This window comes from Tursiops truncatus, chromosome 3 (assembly GCF_011762595.2).
Source record: "Tursiops truncatus isolate mTurTru1 chromosome 3, mTurTru1.mat.Y, whole genome shotgun sequence".
Lineage (NCBI taxonomy): Eukaryota > Metazoa > Chordata > Mammalia > Artiodactyla > Delphinidae > Tursiops > Tursiops truncatus.
This window is the reverse complement of record NC_047036.1, coordinates 86,219,989-86,238,423: the sequence shown is the minus strand read 5'-3', so window position 1 is coordinate 86,238,423 and position 18,435 is coordinate 86,219,989. Positions and strand designations below refer to the sequence as shown.

General features: G+C 34.0%; 1 non-coding gene across 1 annotated transcript; it reads left to right on the top strand.

The window, feature by feature from the left end:
- Positions 1-419: 419 nt before the first annotated feature.
- On the top strand, positions 420-526 carry LOC117312056 (U6 spliceosomal RNA). The gene has a single exon (XR_004526224.1). It is a non-coding gene; the product is annotated as a U6 spliceosomal RNA (small nuclear RNA).
- The last annotated feature ends 17,909 nt before the right edge of the window (positions 527-18,435 follow it).

The window sequence follows — 18,435 nt, the reverse complement described above, 5'->3', positions numbered from 1 at the left end:
TTAAAGTCCAACAGCTCAATAGCAAAAAGCTTAATTTATGGACATATGAAATCTAACAACACGACCAGTTATGAAGATGCCCTTTATATATAATCAGAGATGTCACAATGTACTCAACTATAACTAGTTGAGTAACATGGCACTGTTAAAGAGTAGGAAAAAAAAGTGGGCAGTGTCTTCACGATAGATTTGTGGTCACATATTTAAAGGCAAATATACCACATGATGAGACCATCAATTCGTAGATCAGAGAAGATGGTACACTCTTTATGCCATTTTGTGTTGAATATTCATCATTAATTTTGGAATTTTTGGAAGTGAAGCATAGTTAAAACAAAAAATCCCTCTTATAAACCCTACATTTTTAGACCAAAAAGTCAAAGGGTGATAATGTATTATTTTCTTAAACTGTAATTTATGTGCTAGCTTCGGCAGCACATATAGTAAAACTGGAACAATACAGAGAAGATTAGCATGGCCCCTGCGCAAGGATGACATGCAAATTCGTGAAGCGTTCCATATTTTTGATAAATCTATTTGCAGGGCAGGAATAGAGACCCAGACACAGAGAATGGACACGGGAGTGGGTAGAGGGGTGTGGGATGAATTGGGAGATGGGACTGCCCTAAGAGCACTGCCATGTGTAAAGCAGATAGCTAGTGGAACCTGCTGTATAGCACAGGGAGCTCAGCTCCATGCTCTGTTATGACCTAAATGGGTGGGATGGAGGGGGGATGGGAGAGGTGGGGGGTGGAAAGAAGTTCCAAAGGGGAGGGGATATAGGTATACTTGTAGCTAATTCACTTCATTGTACAGCAGAAACTAACACAACATTGTACAGCAGCTATACCCCAATTAAAAAAAAGCTGTAATTTAATATTATAATCATTTGTTTAATAAAATTATATTCTCAGGAATATATATATATATATTTTTTTTTTTTTTTTTTTTTTTGCAGTACGCGGTCCTCTCACTGTTTTGGCCTCTCACGTTACGGAGCACAGGCTCCGGACGCGCAGGCTCAGCGGCCATGGCTCACGGGCCCAGCAGCTCCGCGGCCCGTGGGATCTTCCCGGACCAGCGAAGTCCCCTGCATTGGCAGGCGGACTCTCAACCACTGCGCCACCAGGGAAGCCCTCTCAAGAATATTTTTATGTCATTATGGTAGATTGTGACTTTTTTGAAGGGTAGTTTTTTTTTTTTCTATCGTCTGAAAAACAATTCTCTATGTCCTCAGATACTTAATTTAATTAAAAAAAAAAGACTACTTCACAGTAGTGAAGAAAATGGAGATTCCTGAATGACATTTTCCCTTTAAAAGACATTTTACATTTTAAAGTAATAATAAAAGGTGATGTAGAAGAAAATGCTTTTCTCTAGGGTACATCAAATACGTATAAGCTTACCTAAAATGGTTCCAATTTCTCCACTGCAGCCACCGTAATTCAAGATTATCTGTGGTAAATTTAAACTGCTGTTCAGCCTTAAAACAAATTTTAATTTACCTGAGGCTTCACACTAGACCTCGTTCACTTTAAGTCGGACCCACTTTGACCCCGACTCAGCCCAGTTTTTAAGTCGGATTCAGTCTGACTCCGGAAACGGGCGGGGTTTCTAAGTTGGACGCAGTCTGACCCCGGAAGCAGTCTGACTTTTTAGTCAGACCCGGTCAGACTCCGGTTGTTACCGGACCCAGTGCCGCCCGAAAAAGAAGTGCGCGAATAGAGTCTGAAAGCTCATAATGCAAAAGCTGCAGAGCTAAAATCTGGTATCTGAGAGTTATTTATCCACCAGCTCCGAGGCAGCGAGAAAGAGAGGAACTTAAGCGGCTTAAAGGTACCTCAGCCTGGTTGCTCATTGCTCCTGGGGACCCTCAGGGGCCTCCTTTGGTCCCTTCTTTTAAAATGAGAAGTGTTAAGAGATAAACGGAGGTATATTTTAAAATTTAAGAATTTTTTTGAGCGAAAATCTATTTGACTCGGCATTGCCAAACATGAAGTGGTTACTAGCACTCCAGCTGACAGGAGCTCCGAGAGCGACTTTTATAGAGAGAAGGTAGAAGCAAAGTAAGAAAATTGTTGATTGGCTACAGCTTGTAGCCTCGTTGGCCTTTGGACTTGGTTTTCCTTAGCGTTTTGATGTCGTAACCTTGAGGCATTTACAGGCTTAATTTCGTTTTGGTTACAGTAGGCAGCCAGGGTATTAGAGCCACATCAGTGAATGGTCTCCCTGTTTAATTAATATAACAGAGCAAATTTAACATTAGTTCCCCATCACTGACTTTAAAGCAGGATTCAGATTTTGCTTTATGCAACTCTAGTCTAAATAAATTTATAGCGAACAGCAGAGGTAGAAGCCTTTTGAACTTCTGGACATAGGTGATAGTGGCTATATTTTATTTTTTGTTTTCTGAATTTGGTCATCTTTCAAGAAAGAAAAAATGAAAACAAAACACCAAAACACAGTACTTTTATTATAATTGTCTTATGTCATAATTGTGACTGTGAGTGAAATTGAAAAAAAATTATTTAAAATTTTACTCTTAACTAGCTCATTTTACAGGAATAGAAAATCTCACCAAATTAATAGAGGGCAAAGGATGAGATATATTTTTTAAACTGGTACTATTAATGTGCCAATATTAGTAATTCAATTTTTAATAAGAAATTCCATATATAAGCTCTGTATGGTAGCAGTCAAAAATGATTCTAATGAAGTAAGCAATGATTCTTCTCAAAAAGTATAACTTACTCCTGACTCATACATATGAATCAGTTGTTATCTTTAATTTTATAATTGCTTTTACATAATAAAACAGTATCTTAATATCCATAATGAACACTCGCTGTGACTGTTGAGGGTGACTTTGATTCATATTCATATTTGAAAGTCTTTTGGAGTTATATCTACATATATGTTTCGAACAAACTGCTGTTTCACTGTTGGCCCCATGATGGAAAGGAATGAGACTCTCTTGTTCATCTTTTAAACTACAGAAAAACTAGGAATTCACAAAGTAAAATCTTGTTAACTTCTTGGTAACTTTTATAAATTGAGTGATCAGTTTAGGTATAACAGTTTTTCACCAAAATAGACAACTTTATAATAAAAGAAAAGGACTGATTCTCTTACGTTCATTAAAAGGAAAGAAAAAAACATGACTACAGCTGTCTAAGGAATATATTACATAAATGTAGAAACAGTTGTTAAATCACACAGTTACTATCTATTTATATTTTTTCTTTGCTCTCTCTTTTACTTTCTTATTTCTCTCGATATTGCTATATTTATGTCATAAATTTTTATTAATAGAAAAGACCACTGTTATGAATATTCTATTAATTCATTGAACACTACTTTTTTAGTAAATTATACATTATATACATTTTACCATAGCATTAATTTTTAATTTTCTTCTTCTTATTTTTATAAACTATACTTTTAGTCTCTGTATGCCCAAATTGCTTCACCAAACCCTGACTGATAAAGACTAGGATATCTCCAAGTTTTCAGAAACAGGATGAATATAATGTCAAATACAAAATAATGATAACTATAATAAATATCTGTCATTATAAAATAATATGACAAATATATAAAATATATGACAGTATGTAAGTATATAAAATATTAACAGTGTATGTGCTTATTGCTTTAAGAAAAATTTAAAAATGCATCTATTCAGTCAAACATTATAAACATTTTAGGGCTTTTAAAAATGTGTAGTTAACATTCTTTTATCCCATATCTTTTTACCACATTGTACAGTAGAAGAGGAATCATTTTGGAGAAGGATACAAACCTTTTTGAAATAATGAGTAAATATTCACCTAAGCCATCATAATGAGACTCCTCAGAAGAGAGGGTATATAAATGTTGGTGTCCTTAGTATATTATTCATAATCAAAACTGTTAGGGTGGATAATATCATCTAAGTAGAGAGATTAACCTGAAGAGAAATGATGATTTTGGATAAAGTTCTAAGGCCACAACAGTGAGAGGCCAGCATACGGCAAAAAAAAAAAAAAAAAAAAAAACTTTAGGTAAATATACTTTATTTATTCTCTTGTGATAGTAATATTTTCTAAGTCATTTGCTCTGTATGAGATTTGGCCTTCCTAAAGACAACAGGGCACAGTATTCCATTTTCTCCACGAATAAAAATAATTGCACAGAGATAACAGCCACCAGGAAGACACATTATAGATCACACGTTGGTTAAAGATTATCTCTGATTCATTGTATGAGTAGTAGATACTTTTTGCTAAATTGGATATTAGACAAAGCCAGAGTTAAGAGTAAATGCTTAGTTGGAAATATATTGCTTCTAAAGAAATATGCTCATTTAATTTTTATCTCTATTTGAGAGGTGTTAGAAAAAGCAACAATTATTTAAAAAACCACCATGGTATTACCTTTTTATCTCAAAATCATCCTAATTATGGTTCAGATATTGAGCAATATTCAGTGGCTGTCATCACTACACTTTGAGCATTAAGACTGCAGAAGGCAGATAAAAAGCTCATAGTCCTATTAGACACACTGTACAGTTTTATTGCAACATAAATACATTTTGTCATTTCTGATTTTTTAAAAATCTTTTTTTCTTCCCAAACTGACAACCATTAATACATTTTTAAATGAAGAAACATGTTGTACTATTTTATACTATCATTAATTTTTCAAAGAAATGCCACAGAGTATAATATTGTACACATACATGGTTTACCAACCAGCTTAAAATATAAAGCGCACAACATATTGAAGCTCCCTTAAAACTCCCTAACTCATGTCCTTTCCTCTTCATTCCTCCTTCCACAAAGGATGGTATTATTACATTTTCATATGTGTTCTCAAACTTTTAATACATATGTGTGTATCCACAAACATTTTACATTTTTTCATTGTAGATTTTAAAGTTAAATACTTTATAACAAATAGTTTTGTATAATTTGTTTTTTCAGTTCATTAGTTTATGACATTCATCTGTGTTGATAGTATAACTCAAGTTAATAATTTTCATTAATTATTAGTATTTTGTTATACAGTTTACCCGTGAACAATGCTAGGGTTGGGGCACTGACTCCCCACACAGTTGAAAATCTGCATATAACTTTTGACTCCCCCAAAACTTTACTAATAGCCTACTGTTGACTGAAAGCCTCACTGATAACATAAGCAGTCAATTAACACATATTTTATGTGTTATATGTATTATATACTGTATTCTTACAATAAAGTAGGCTAGATAAAATGTTATTAAGACAATCATAAGAGAAAATGCCTTTATAGTACTGTGTTGTATTTATCGATACCCTAAGCTTACATCATCTGTTTACAAAATGAATTGTCTATCAATACCTATATCAAATTGTCTTATATGATACAAAATAATATATATCTTATATGTATTATTAACACTAGACATCAAAAATGAAAAGATAATGTGAAAAAGAAATTCATATTTATTTACAGGTATAACGATTCATGCATTGATAACAAAGAAGAAGCAATATGCTTTCTTTATGGTCGCCTAGCCTATATGCTAATAAATAAATCATTGAACATGTTTATGCCATACAGTATTAGTCATATTCGTAATACAGTCTTGGAAACATTGTTTCATTTCCTTAAGACAAAGTGCTTACTTGCGATGATAGGCTGGTATGTAGTTTCTCCAATTATGAGAGAGGAGCATATGCTACAGTAATATAATTCTTTGAAAACAAAACAAAACAGTAAGAAAACTAAGATATTATTAGTTTTATATTAAATATCACTTACTTTATGCCTGTGTAGGATAGGCTATCCTCTTCAGTACAAGTCTTGTATACAACGTTCTACACGATGAAAACTTAGGTAATGCTGTTGGTGATGATGCAGAGATGTCTGATACATTTTTTGCTGTACAGTTATTAGATCTTCATACAAAGACACACACATACACAACAGATAGGTTTATTAACTGTGTGGCATCATGATTATTTACTATTTATTATGTGGAAGTGGATCATCATAAAGATCTTTATTCCCATTGACTTCATGTTGAGTAGGCTAAGGAGATGGAGGAAGAAGATGGGTTGGTCTTGATGTCTCAGGGCTGGCAGAGGCAGAATTGGTGGAAAAGGTGGAAAGAGAGTCAGGAGAGGCAGACACACTCAGTGTAACTTTATGGAAATACATTGTAATTTCTGTCTGACTTTTTTGTTTTTTTTCATTTGTCTAAAAATATTTCTATAGATACCTATTCCTCTTACACTGTTTGCTTTACTTTTAGTGCCCATATCATAGACGGGTCCATGTTATAAAAGAAGTCAAAAACAGTCTTGAAAAGTCAGAACCCTTCTGCAAGATTGTCTAATGTCAATTTGTTTCCTGGCACTGCTTCTTCTACATGTTCTTCCTCCTTGTCTGGCACTGGTTCAGAACACTCACCACCATCATGTTGTCTTCTGTTAATTTCTCTGTTGTGGTGTCTGTTAGCTTTTGAATTTCTCCAAGATCCTTCACCTCCCACCTTTTTTGCCGTGTCCACAATCTCTCATGATTTTCTTGATTGGCTTTTTCAGAATTCTGTGAAGCCTGCCCAACATCTAGACAGTTTTCTTTGATAGGAATTTATTGTTTGGGGCTTGATGGCTTTCATGGCTTTTACTATAACAACGATGGCATCTTCAATGTTGTAATCTTTCCAGACTTTCATGATGTTCTCTCTATTGGGATTTTTTTCCACAGCATTGACAGTCCTCTCCACAGAATGCTGTGTAATGAGCCTTAAATGTCCTTGTGACCCCCTGATCTAGAGGCTGAATTAGCAACGTTGTGTTTGGGGGCAAGCAGACTACTTCAGTGTCCCTGGTGTTGACCTCATGGAGTTCTAGGTGGCCAGGGGCATTGTCCAATATCAAAAGAACTTTAAAAGGCAGTCCCTTACCGGCAAGGTACTTCCTGACTTCAGGGACAAAGTATCAATGGAACCAATCCAGGAAAAGTGTTCTCATTGTCCAGGCCTTCTTGTTGTACAACCAAAAGACTGGCAGCTGGTGTTTTTCTTTTCTCTTCAAGGCTCAGGGTTAGTAGCTTTATAGATAAAGGCAGTTCTGATCATAAACCCAATTGCATTTTCACAAAACAGTAGAGTTTGCCTGTTCCTTCCTGCCTTACATCCTGGTGTTTGATTCTCCTCCTTACTAATAAATGTCCTTTGTGACTTTTATTTTATTTTATTTTTCCAGATAGGGCACTTTTGTCTGCATTAAAAACTTGTTGAGGCAGATATTTTTTCTCCTCAATGATTTTGTTAATGTTGTCTGGAAACCTGTCTACTACCTCTTGGTTGGCAGAAACTGCTTCTCCTGTTATCTTGACATTTTTTTAAGCCAAACTTCTTTCTAAAATCATCAAACCATCCTTTGCTGGTTATCCATCTTTTGATCCCTCACCTTGCTTGAGTTTTAAGTTGCCATATAATGATTTCACTTTTTCTCGAATCATATTAGAGTCTATAGGTATACTGCACCCACAGAAAATCTGCACTCAATACAAGAGTAAAAGGTATTACACAAAAAAGTAGAAGGCTTTCGTGCCTGCTGGTGTACCTGCAGTGACTAGTTCACACATTTCCTTTCCTTTTACAATGGACCTTATGCTGATTGTTTTTATCTTGAAATGGCAGGCAACTACAGCTGAAAACCTCAATCTTTAGTTCATTTCAAGCAAGTTAACTTTTTCTTGTAACATCATGACTTTTCTCCGCTTCTTAGGAGCGCTTCCAGCATCACTAATGGCACTTTGTGTGGGTTCCGTGGTGTTATTCAGGATTTACTATATTGCACTAAACATGATGAAAAATACACAAGAATCTTGAGAGATCACTTTTTACTGCAATACACAGTTTACTGGAGAGGCGAACTGCTCACATGGAGCTGCATCACACAGTGTTTTAAGCTGACACAGCACTTGAGTTCAGCCCAATAGCGACAGGTGATGCCTTCAAAATTATGACTGTAGTACAGTATGTACTACAGTTAATTTTATGCAGTTATGGTGTAATACTGCATCTTTATATTTCTCTTGACTGTGAAAGGTGCTATGTATGGTCTGTAAGGATATGCATAAGTTTTGATAAATTTTAACTTTTATAAGGATATGCATAAGTTTTGATAAATTTTAACTTTTATAATAGATTTGTATATATTTTTTGGTAGTAAATGATAAGATAGACTAGTATCTACATATATTTTATTCATTCATGACATACCTAACTTTTTCTTAATTTTAAAAATACTTCTAGGCTGCATAGTTTGTGAGTTTTTTCAAATTGTTACAAGCCTCTAAAAACTTTCCAATATATTTATTGAAAAAAATATGCATATACTTGGAACCACGAAGTTCAAACGTGTTATTCAAGGATCAACTGTACTGTTCAACCATGATTCCATTATGAATTTTTCTGGCAATGGACATTTGGGTTGTTTCCAATTTTTTCAGTTCTGTAAACAGTGTTGCCATAATATTATTATAGGTGCCTACTTCAGCACATCTGCAGATGTACCTGTTAAAAATATATAAAAGGAAAGAATTTCTGCATTGTGGAGAAGGTGCAATCATCTTTATTAAAACACCAACATGCCTATTTTTCTTTGGGCTGCTTGCTAATAATAACAATAATAATTTATTATAAATAATATAAATAGAATTTATGAATATAACATGTATTATTATAATAGATAAATATAAGATAAATATAAAATTATATAAAATATATTTTATTATATAAAAATAAGTGTCCATTGATAGATGAATAGAGAAAGATGTGTGTGTGTGTGTATATATATGAATATATATATGAATATTACTAAGCCATAAAAGGAATGAAATCTTGCCACTTGGAACAACATGAATGGACCTAGACGGTATAATGCTAAGTGAAATAACTCAGACAGAGAAAAATGAATACTGTGTGATTGATTTCACTGATATGTGGGATCTAAGAAAACAAAACAAATGAACAAACATAGCAAGAGAAAAAAACCAGACTCATAGATATTGAGAACAAACAGGCAGTAGCCAGAGCTGAGGGGGCTAGGGGGATTGGTGAAATAGGTGAGAAAAAATAAGAAGTACAGACTTCCAGTTACAAAACAAATGAGTCATAGGGATAAAATGTACAGCATGGGAAATAAATTGAAAGTATTACATAATAATATTATTAGTAGCAGCTTGTGGTTTTTTAGTAAAGATATTCTGAATACCAAGCCTTTTCATGTATATAGCAAGATTCTTCTCCTAGTTTGTTGCTTGTTTCTCCTTATTTTTTTGTTTTTTTATTTATAGAAACAGATTTTTTTCATTTTAACATGATCATATTTATGTTCTTTTTGTTTTTGAGTCTTCTTTAAATATCCTTTGGGAACTAAAATTTAAAAAATTATACACAAATGTTATATTTTGCTTGATATATTTCAGCCTTGAATTTACCTGGAACTAATTTTGAATGGTCTAAAGAATTTGATTTTTTATAGAGTAAACTAAGCACTTTTTTTTTTTCCAAAAAGCTTGAACTACACCCCCTATCCTGATTGTCAAAACCATCTGTACTATATAGCAAATATTCTTTCCACTTTGAGCCAAATTCTAGGCTTTCTACTTTGATCATTTGGCATCTTTGTTTATCCTAGTGTAATACAACACTTTCCTAATAACTCAAATTCATTAATGTTTTGATATTGACTAAGGTAATAATTATGAACAAGACTATGGAGCTAAAATGTCCAGGTTCAAATTCAGTCTCTACCACTATATAAAAATGGACAAATTATCTATTTTTGCCATGCCTCTGTTTGCTCAGCTACAAAATGGAAATTGTATTACTTATATAATTGTCATGGTGATTAAACAATATTTTAAACATAAGCATTTAAAAATAATGTTGGCAGGTAGAAAGTACTATGTAAGTGTAAGCATTATCAATGTCTTTTTTGCTGTACGCGGGCCTCTCACTGATGCGGCCCCTCCGACTGCGGAGCACAGGCTCCGGACGCGCAGGCCCAGCGGCCATGGCTCACGGGCCCATCTGCTCCGCGGCATGTGGGATCTTCCCGGACCGGGGCACGAACCCGTGTCCCCTGCATCGGCAGGCGGACTCCCAACCACTGCGCCACCAGGGAAGCCCCATCAATGTTATTTTTGATATAGCAAATCCCTTTACTTCTGCCTCCAAAAATTTTGGTTCTTGTCTCTTCCATATATATAGAAGTATATATGGAATAGACAAGGGCACTGTTGGGGTCCCAGAACCCCTAGGACAGCATGGGGAGCCTCTGGCCCCTGGCTCCCGGCCCCCCAGACTCCCACCCCGTGGCAAGCAGCCATGCCTGGGAGCCCTCAGCTTAGCACTGTTTGGCCACTTCCCTCTCTGCTGGCCCTAGAGCGTGGTGAGCCCAGTGACCCGGAGCTGCGGGATAGGGCTGGATGTCTCTCTCCGAGGTGTCGCTATTGGGAGGGCAGCCTCCCCAAGCTGCAGCACCCCGGGATCCTGTTGCAACCTTGGGAATCGCGTTCGCTGGTCTGGCCTATTCCACATATATTTTAGCATGAGCTTTTTAAGTTTCATGAGTATAACCAGTTGGTACTGTAAATGTAATTACACTAATTTTATAGGTGAATTTGGAGAGAAACGGTGGGTGTATGATACAAAATGTTCACATATCTTATATGGTACACCTCTCCTTCTTCCCATTCTTTCTCCTCCTTTTTCTCCTCTTTCTTTTTCTTCTCTTCTTTAATGTCTTTTCATAAAATTTTATATTGTTTTTCAAAAATATACTACACAGCTTTGTTAGCTGTAGTCATAAAAATGTAATATTTTTATTTTTTTAAGTCCTATTTTCTTCAATTATGTTGCTTCTATTTTTGTTTCTGGTATATTGGAAAATAATTCATTTTGTATATTGATTTTATAATTTATTGCATATTGACCTAATAAATTCAAATACTTTGTCTAGAAAGTCTATTTAATTTTCTATGGGAATAATGAAAATAGTTGTAAGTGATAAGTTTCTATTTCAATAGCTTATAATTTTTATTTATTTTCCTTATCCTTTTGCTTTACTTAAGCCTTCAAATAAAATATTCAAAAGCAGTAATGAAAACACTCAACCATGCTTTTTTTCTTTTAATTTAAAAATAAACTGTTGTTTAATGATGGATTTTTGGAAGATATACTTTATTCAATTTGTAAATCTCAGGTTTATTCTTAGTTTGCTAAACTTCTTTTTCATAAAAATACAATAGGTACTGAATTTTCTAATTGCATTATGATATCTCTTTGAGACATAAATGATTTAAAGTATTACTTTTCTAGATGTTTGCTTTTGAAATTTTTCATAGCTAACTTATTATATTTTTTTAATTAATGGAATTTTGATCACAAATGTAGTCTATATATTAAGTCTTTGAAAATTGCTAAGTCTTTCTTCAGTGCTTAGAATGTGGCCTTTTTTTTTTTTAATGAGTAGGTTTATGGTTAATTTGTTGGCATCTGTTGAATTCTGCTCATTTTTCTTTATATATTTTAAGACTATAACATTAATTTTTTACATTTGTTAAAAAATCGAGAGAGATTTATTAGAGTTTATCATATGATAATAGAATACATAATACATGCCACAAATTATATATGTTATTATAATATGATGACTCTCTGCTTGAAAGTATATTTTGTCTAACAGTAATCTGGCTATACCATTTGTTTTCATTGCTACTTGCTTAGTATAATTTTCTTTTGTGTTTCTAGTTGCAGTCATTTTTTAACATTATGATTGTGTTTATAAGTAGTGCAAAGTTTATTTCTGTTTCTTTTTATTTACTCCTATTACTTTTGTCTTTTAACTGGAAAATTTAAGCCATTTACATGTATCACAATTATGAATGCTTTTGACTTGTTGCTAAAATTTTATTGTTCTATTATTTTTGTTAATCTCTTTTGTTGCCTTCTTTGCATTTGATAAGTGTTTCCTTTTTTCCCCTCTAATGGTCTTAAAACCTATTTTTAAGTTTTTATGCTTAATATATATATATATACGTTTAGTGTATGTATATGTTTAGCATATATATATATGTTAAGCATAAAACATATATGTGTTGACATAGTGTATGTGTGTATGCACATACATACACACAGACACAGACACATGCACATACACACATGTACACATTCACCACTACCATTAGTCTTAAGAAGTATATAAGGCTATTAGAACCTTAAAACTTCTCAGAACTAAGAACTGTTTTTGCTTTACATGTTATTGTTGTCTAATATTTTAATTATGACTTATATTTCACTCCCAACATGTATTGGATATTATTAGTGTTTTATTATAGTTACTATGTTTAAACTACATACATATTTATCAATTCCTTTGGTCACTATTTCTTTTTTTAATTTTTTTATTGAAGTATAGTTGGTTTACAATGTTTCAGGTGTACAGCAAAGTGATTTAGTTATATTCATATGTATCTCTATTCTTTTTCAGATTCTTTTCCAGTCACTATGTCTTCTTACGTTTCATCCCTTCTTTCTTTTCTTTATATTATTTTACTTTATATTTCCTAAAGCAAATTCTTTAGACATTTATTTAGTAAGTATTCATAAGTGGTAAACTCTATCAATATTTATCTAAATTCTCTTTATTTTACCTTTTTTATTAAATAAAAATTAAATATCTATAAAATTATGGATGGGAAGTTATATTGGCTCTGTATTATTAAGGGCTTTTTCCCTCTGTTCTTATTATTCTGCTCTTGTCTATATTCTTGTTATTGATAGTCTGCTGTCAGTCTGATCATCATAATTTCTACTTAAAATGCCTTTCCTTTGTGGCTGATTTAAAATCTTCTTTTTAAAGAGGAATTTTTAAAGATGGTGGCACAGGAGGTTCCTGTACTCCATTCCTCCCACAAACATTAAACATACAGCCATATATGGAGCACTTCTCTCTGAAAGAAAGCCAGAAACTGAGTGACTTCTACACATTGGATGAACAAGAAAAGACCCATATCAAAAGAGGTAGGAAAGTCTGGGTTTTCCAGAGAAGTAAAAGCTGAAAGAGTTCATCACCACTAGACTGGCCTTATAGGAAATATTAAGGGGACTTCTTCAAGATGAAGCAAAAGAACACTAATTAGTAAATGGAAAACATATGAAAGAATAAATCTCACTGGTGAAAGAATAAATCTCACATAGTTAAATTCAGAGTATTCTAATGCCATAATGGTGGTGGGTAAGTCACTTATAAATCTAATAAGTTTAAAAGACAAAAGTAGTAAAAATAACTATACAATAATCTGTTAATGCATACACAAATTAAAAAGATGTAAATTGTGACACTGAAAGCATAAAACATGGGTGAACAGTGGTAAAAATACAGAACTTCAGTATGCACTTGAAATTAAGTAGTTATCAGATTAAAATAGTCTATTATATTTATAAATAGTTTTATGTAAACTTCATGGTAACCACAAAGCAAAAATCTGTGGTAAATACACAAAAGAAAAAGGGAAGGAAATCCAAGAATGCCACAGGTTTGTGATGTGTGATGAAATCATCAAATCACAAAGGAAAAAAATCAAGAAAAGGAGAAAGTAACAAAAGAATTACAAAACAGCCAGAAAACAATTAATAAAATGGCAATAGTACGTCCATACCTACCTATAAACACTTTAAGTAAATGGACTAAATTCTCCAATCAAAAGACATAGAGCCTCCTTCAAGAGACAATGAAAATCTCAAACACCAACTTTATACTGCAAGGAACTAGTAAAAGAAGGACAAATGAAGCCCAAAATTAGTAGGAGGAAAGAAATTACAAAGATCACAGTGGAAATAAGTTAAAAAGAGACTAAAAAAACAATAGAAAAGATCAATGAAACTAAGAGCTGGTTCTTTGAAAAGATAAACAAAATTGACACACCTTTGGTTAGATTCATGAAGACTAAATGAGAGAGGACTCCAATAAATGAAATCAGAAATGAAAGAGATGTTAAGAACTAAATAGACATTTTTCCAAAGAAGACATTCCAAAGAAAACATACCTGGACAACAGTTATGTGAAAAGGTGTTCAATATCACTAATCATCAGGGAAACATAAATCAAAATCACATCATGCCTGTTAAAATGACTATAAAAAACGCAAGAGATAACCAAGTATCAGCAAGGATGATAAGAGAAGGGAATGCTTGTGCACTGTAGGTGGGAATATAAGTTGGTGCAGCCACTATGGAAAGCATTATGCAGGTTCTTTAAAATTTTTAAATTAGAACTACCTTATGATCTATCAATTCAATTTCTGAAAACAGGATCTTGAGGATATATCTGTATTTCCATCATCTTACAGCATTATTTACAATAACCAAGATATGTAAACAACCTATGTGTTTGTTAAGGGATGGCTAGACAAAAAAGATTTGGTATATATATCCAATGGAATATTATTCAGCCATGAGAAAGAAGGAAATCCTGCCATTTGTGACAACATGGTTGGATCTTGAGTGCATTATGCCACCTGAAATAAGTTAGACAATGACAGACAAATACTGTGTCATATCACTTATATGTGGAATATAAAAGCCAAACTCATATAAACAGAGACTAGCATGGTTACCAGGGATTTGGGGGGTGTGGGAAATTGGAAGATGTTGCTCAAAGAGCAGAAATTTCCAGTTAAAAGATGAATAAGTTCTGGGGTTCTAAAGTACAGCATAGTCATTATAGTTAGTAACACTATTATATACTTGAAATTTGAAAATAAAATACACTTGACCTTTGAGCAGCCTGGGTCTTAGGGGGACCGACCCTCCATGCAGTCAAAATCCATGTAAAACTTAAGTTGGCTCTTCATATACATGGTTACTCTGTATGCATAGTTCCACATCCAGAGATTCAACCAACGTCAGATCATATAGCACTGTAGTATTTACTATTGAAAAAATCTTTGTATAAGTGGACCCATGCAGTTCAAACCTGTGTTGTTCAAGGGGCAACTGTAAATCTTTTTGGTTTTGGCACCTTAAATGTTTATTTCCATTTATATAAATATTCATTATATATTCTTTGTGCCTTTTAATATCTTGACACATATTTCATTAATTCTGGAAAATTATCGCCTGTTATCTCTCTGAATACTGTCACTTCTCCATTTTCTTGTCTGTTTCTCTAAAACTGCTATTAGCATTCTTAAATCTTTTCTGTCTCCTTTCCATGTTTTCTAATGTTTATTTGCTGTTGATCTTCCATCTGTGTCAATCTAGGTAATTTCTTCTGTTTTATTTTGAGCTTACTGAAGTTTTTTTTAGCTGTATTTAAACTGTTTTTCTGATCCAATGACTATATAATTTCAGTAATTGTATTTGTAATTTCAAGAAGTTCTATTTGATATTTAAATAATATACTTCATAATTTGGGGGGACTTGTTCTGTTTTCTTCCTTTTCATATTTTAATTTTTATCTTTATCCACTAATTTTTAAATATATATTTTATACTTATATTCCAAAATCCTAATCTAAAAATTCTGGGAGTCTACGTCTTCTCGGTCTTTCACTATACCATATTCATTTTTGTGTTGACTAATTTTATATTGTGTGTTAATATCTGTTAAGCTTTATACATAGGAATTTTGTGCAGTCCTAGTTGAGGGTCATTGTACAAATAAGTTGTCTTTGCTTTTGGTTGGTATCCCAAGGACCTTCAAAGCTATAAACTCATGAAAATGTAGATGTTTAGTTACAATTTCATGGGTAGATATTTTCCACCTGGAGTTCAGGTTAAACATGATTTTTCTTTTTATATTCCTCTACTGGCAGTAGATATCTCTCTGCCGGCATTATTCTGGCATTTTAGTTCTGACTTCCCACTTTCATGGACCCCCCCAAGGCTTCAAGTCCTCTACTGATGCAGCCATTAATATCCAAATTCTTGAACACAAAGGTTGGGGGAAATTCTGAAGTTAACTACACATTTACTTGTTTTTAATTTATTTATTTATGACTGCATTGGGTCTTTGTTGCTGAGCATGGGCTTCCTCTAGTTGGGGCAAGCGGGGGCTACTCTTCGTTGTGGTAAGCGGGGGCTACTCTTGGTTGCGGTGTGTGGGCTTCTCATTGTGGTGGCTTCTCTTGTTGCGGAGCACAGGCTCCAGGGGCGTGGGCTTCAGTAGTTGTGGCATGTGGGCTCAGTAATCGTGGCTCACAGGCTTAGCGCAGGCTTAGTAGTTGTGGCTCACGGGCTTAGCTGCTCCGTGGCAAGTGGGATCTTCCCAGACCAGGGCTCAAACCCGTGTCCCCTGCACTGGCAGGCAGATTCTTAACCACTGCGCCACCAGGGAAGTCCCTACACATTTACTTCTAATTAGCCGCTTTAGTCTTGGCTTTCTTTTCATTTTAGTATGTAGAGACTTTCTTTACTTTCTTGTGAGCTAACTCATATAATTGAGGGAATATTTATAATATTTTAAACCAGCATTCCTAAAGTGTCTTTTATGAGGAGGTTATTTGAATTATTTATTCTGTCATATCATTTAACAGTCTCTCTCAATTAATATGTGTGTGTGTGTGTTTGTGTAATTGAACATTTTTACTGATCAATAGGACCAGTGTTGACTTAACTGGTGGAAAAAAAATCACCACAGCTCATACATGCTAATATGCTTTATTTGCTGAGAGCACACTTAGAAGATATATGTGCTACATACAAGATACACTTTTTTCCCAATTTATGCTTTGCAAAGGACATACAAGTATAATGCCTTCTTCCTTTAAAAATGATTATGCAGGGCTTCCTTGGTGGCGCAGTGGTTGCGAGTCTGCCTGCCAATGCAGGGGACACGGGTTCGTGCCCCGGTCCGGGAAGATACCACATGCCGCGGAGCTGCTGGGCCCGTGAGCCATGGCTGCTGAGCCTGCGCATCTGGAGCCTGTGCTCTGCAACGGGAGAGGCCACAACAGTGAGAGGCCCGCGTACGGCAAAAAAAAAAAAAAAGATTATGCAGTAGAAAATTTAGAATTTGTAGTGGCTGAAGTAGGTGAAAAAAGACAAATGGGCTTCAAATGTCATTGTGAATTTTACTTCAGTTATTTTAAAGATTGTGTCAATTTAGTAAAGAGCTCCTCATGGATTCTTAAAGAAGCCTTCGGGAAGTAGGCACTGACTATACACAGAACACTACCTGTAAAACTGAGACAAAAAGATTACCCCATTTCAACTCTAGAAAGAGGAATATTAATAAAAGCCTTTTATGGATAGTACAAAAATGAGCATTTGATCTCTTCTACAATGTCGAAAATCGTTTTTTTAATGGAGAGCATAAACTAAATGAGAGAAAAAATAATATGGCAAAGATTAATATCTTACAATGACTATACAAAATTTCTCTGAGTGCTCCTTTATTTCTTTTCCATTTTCTTTTATTTTATTTCCATTTGCTCCTAAATCACTAATCACCAAATTTTCAAAAGGCACAGTCAATACTGAAGTCATTTACTAACCTGATCGTCTAGTGTCATATGCCACATTACATAACTCTATATGCCAATATAATCAAAATCTTAATGAAACCGAATTAAGCTGTCTGTGCTTTGGCTCTTCAGGTATCTTGTCTCTTTATTATAGAAGTCAATCTCATTTGTTAAGCCCTTTATAAATTTTAACTAAGCCAAGAAATATTTAGCTAAATGTTTTATTGAGATCCTGAGAAAATAAACCAATTCCTTTCTCTATATTCTTAATTTTTTTCCCTATTCCCCTCTACCTATTTTTTTGTTCAATTCTGTGTTGTGTAAAATTCAGGTTGGGTTGATTTTTACTATTGTGAGAAATATGTGTACACATGAGTGGTAAAATACATGTGTCATTTAAATAATAAGTATTAATGAATATATAACCATCACCTTGCTCAAAAAAAAGATAATATTTCTGGCACCCTTGAAGCTTCTTAATGTTCCTCTCCCAAAATATTTTTTCCTGAAAAAATTATCACTCTCCTGATCTGTTATAACACTCCTTTGCTTATCTTTTATATTTTACTATGTATTTACCCATTTATAACTTTGTTTTAGTTTGCCTGGTCTTGAACTCTACATAAATTAACTCGTACTATACATAATTGTGTGCCTTCTTTCCTATGGTAAATATTATGAACTTGTTTTATATTGTTGCACATTGCGTGTTTTAAACAGGGTTCTCCAGAAAGCAAAAACAAGTGTGTGTGTGTGTGTGTGTGTGTGTGTGTGTGTGTGTGTATAGAGAGAGAGAGAGAGAGAGAGAGAGACAGAGAGAGAGAGAGACAGAGAGACAGAGAGTTGGAGAGAGACAGAGAGACAGAGAGACAGAGAGAGAGAGATTTATTAGAGGAATTGGCACAGACAAAATATGGAGGCT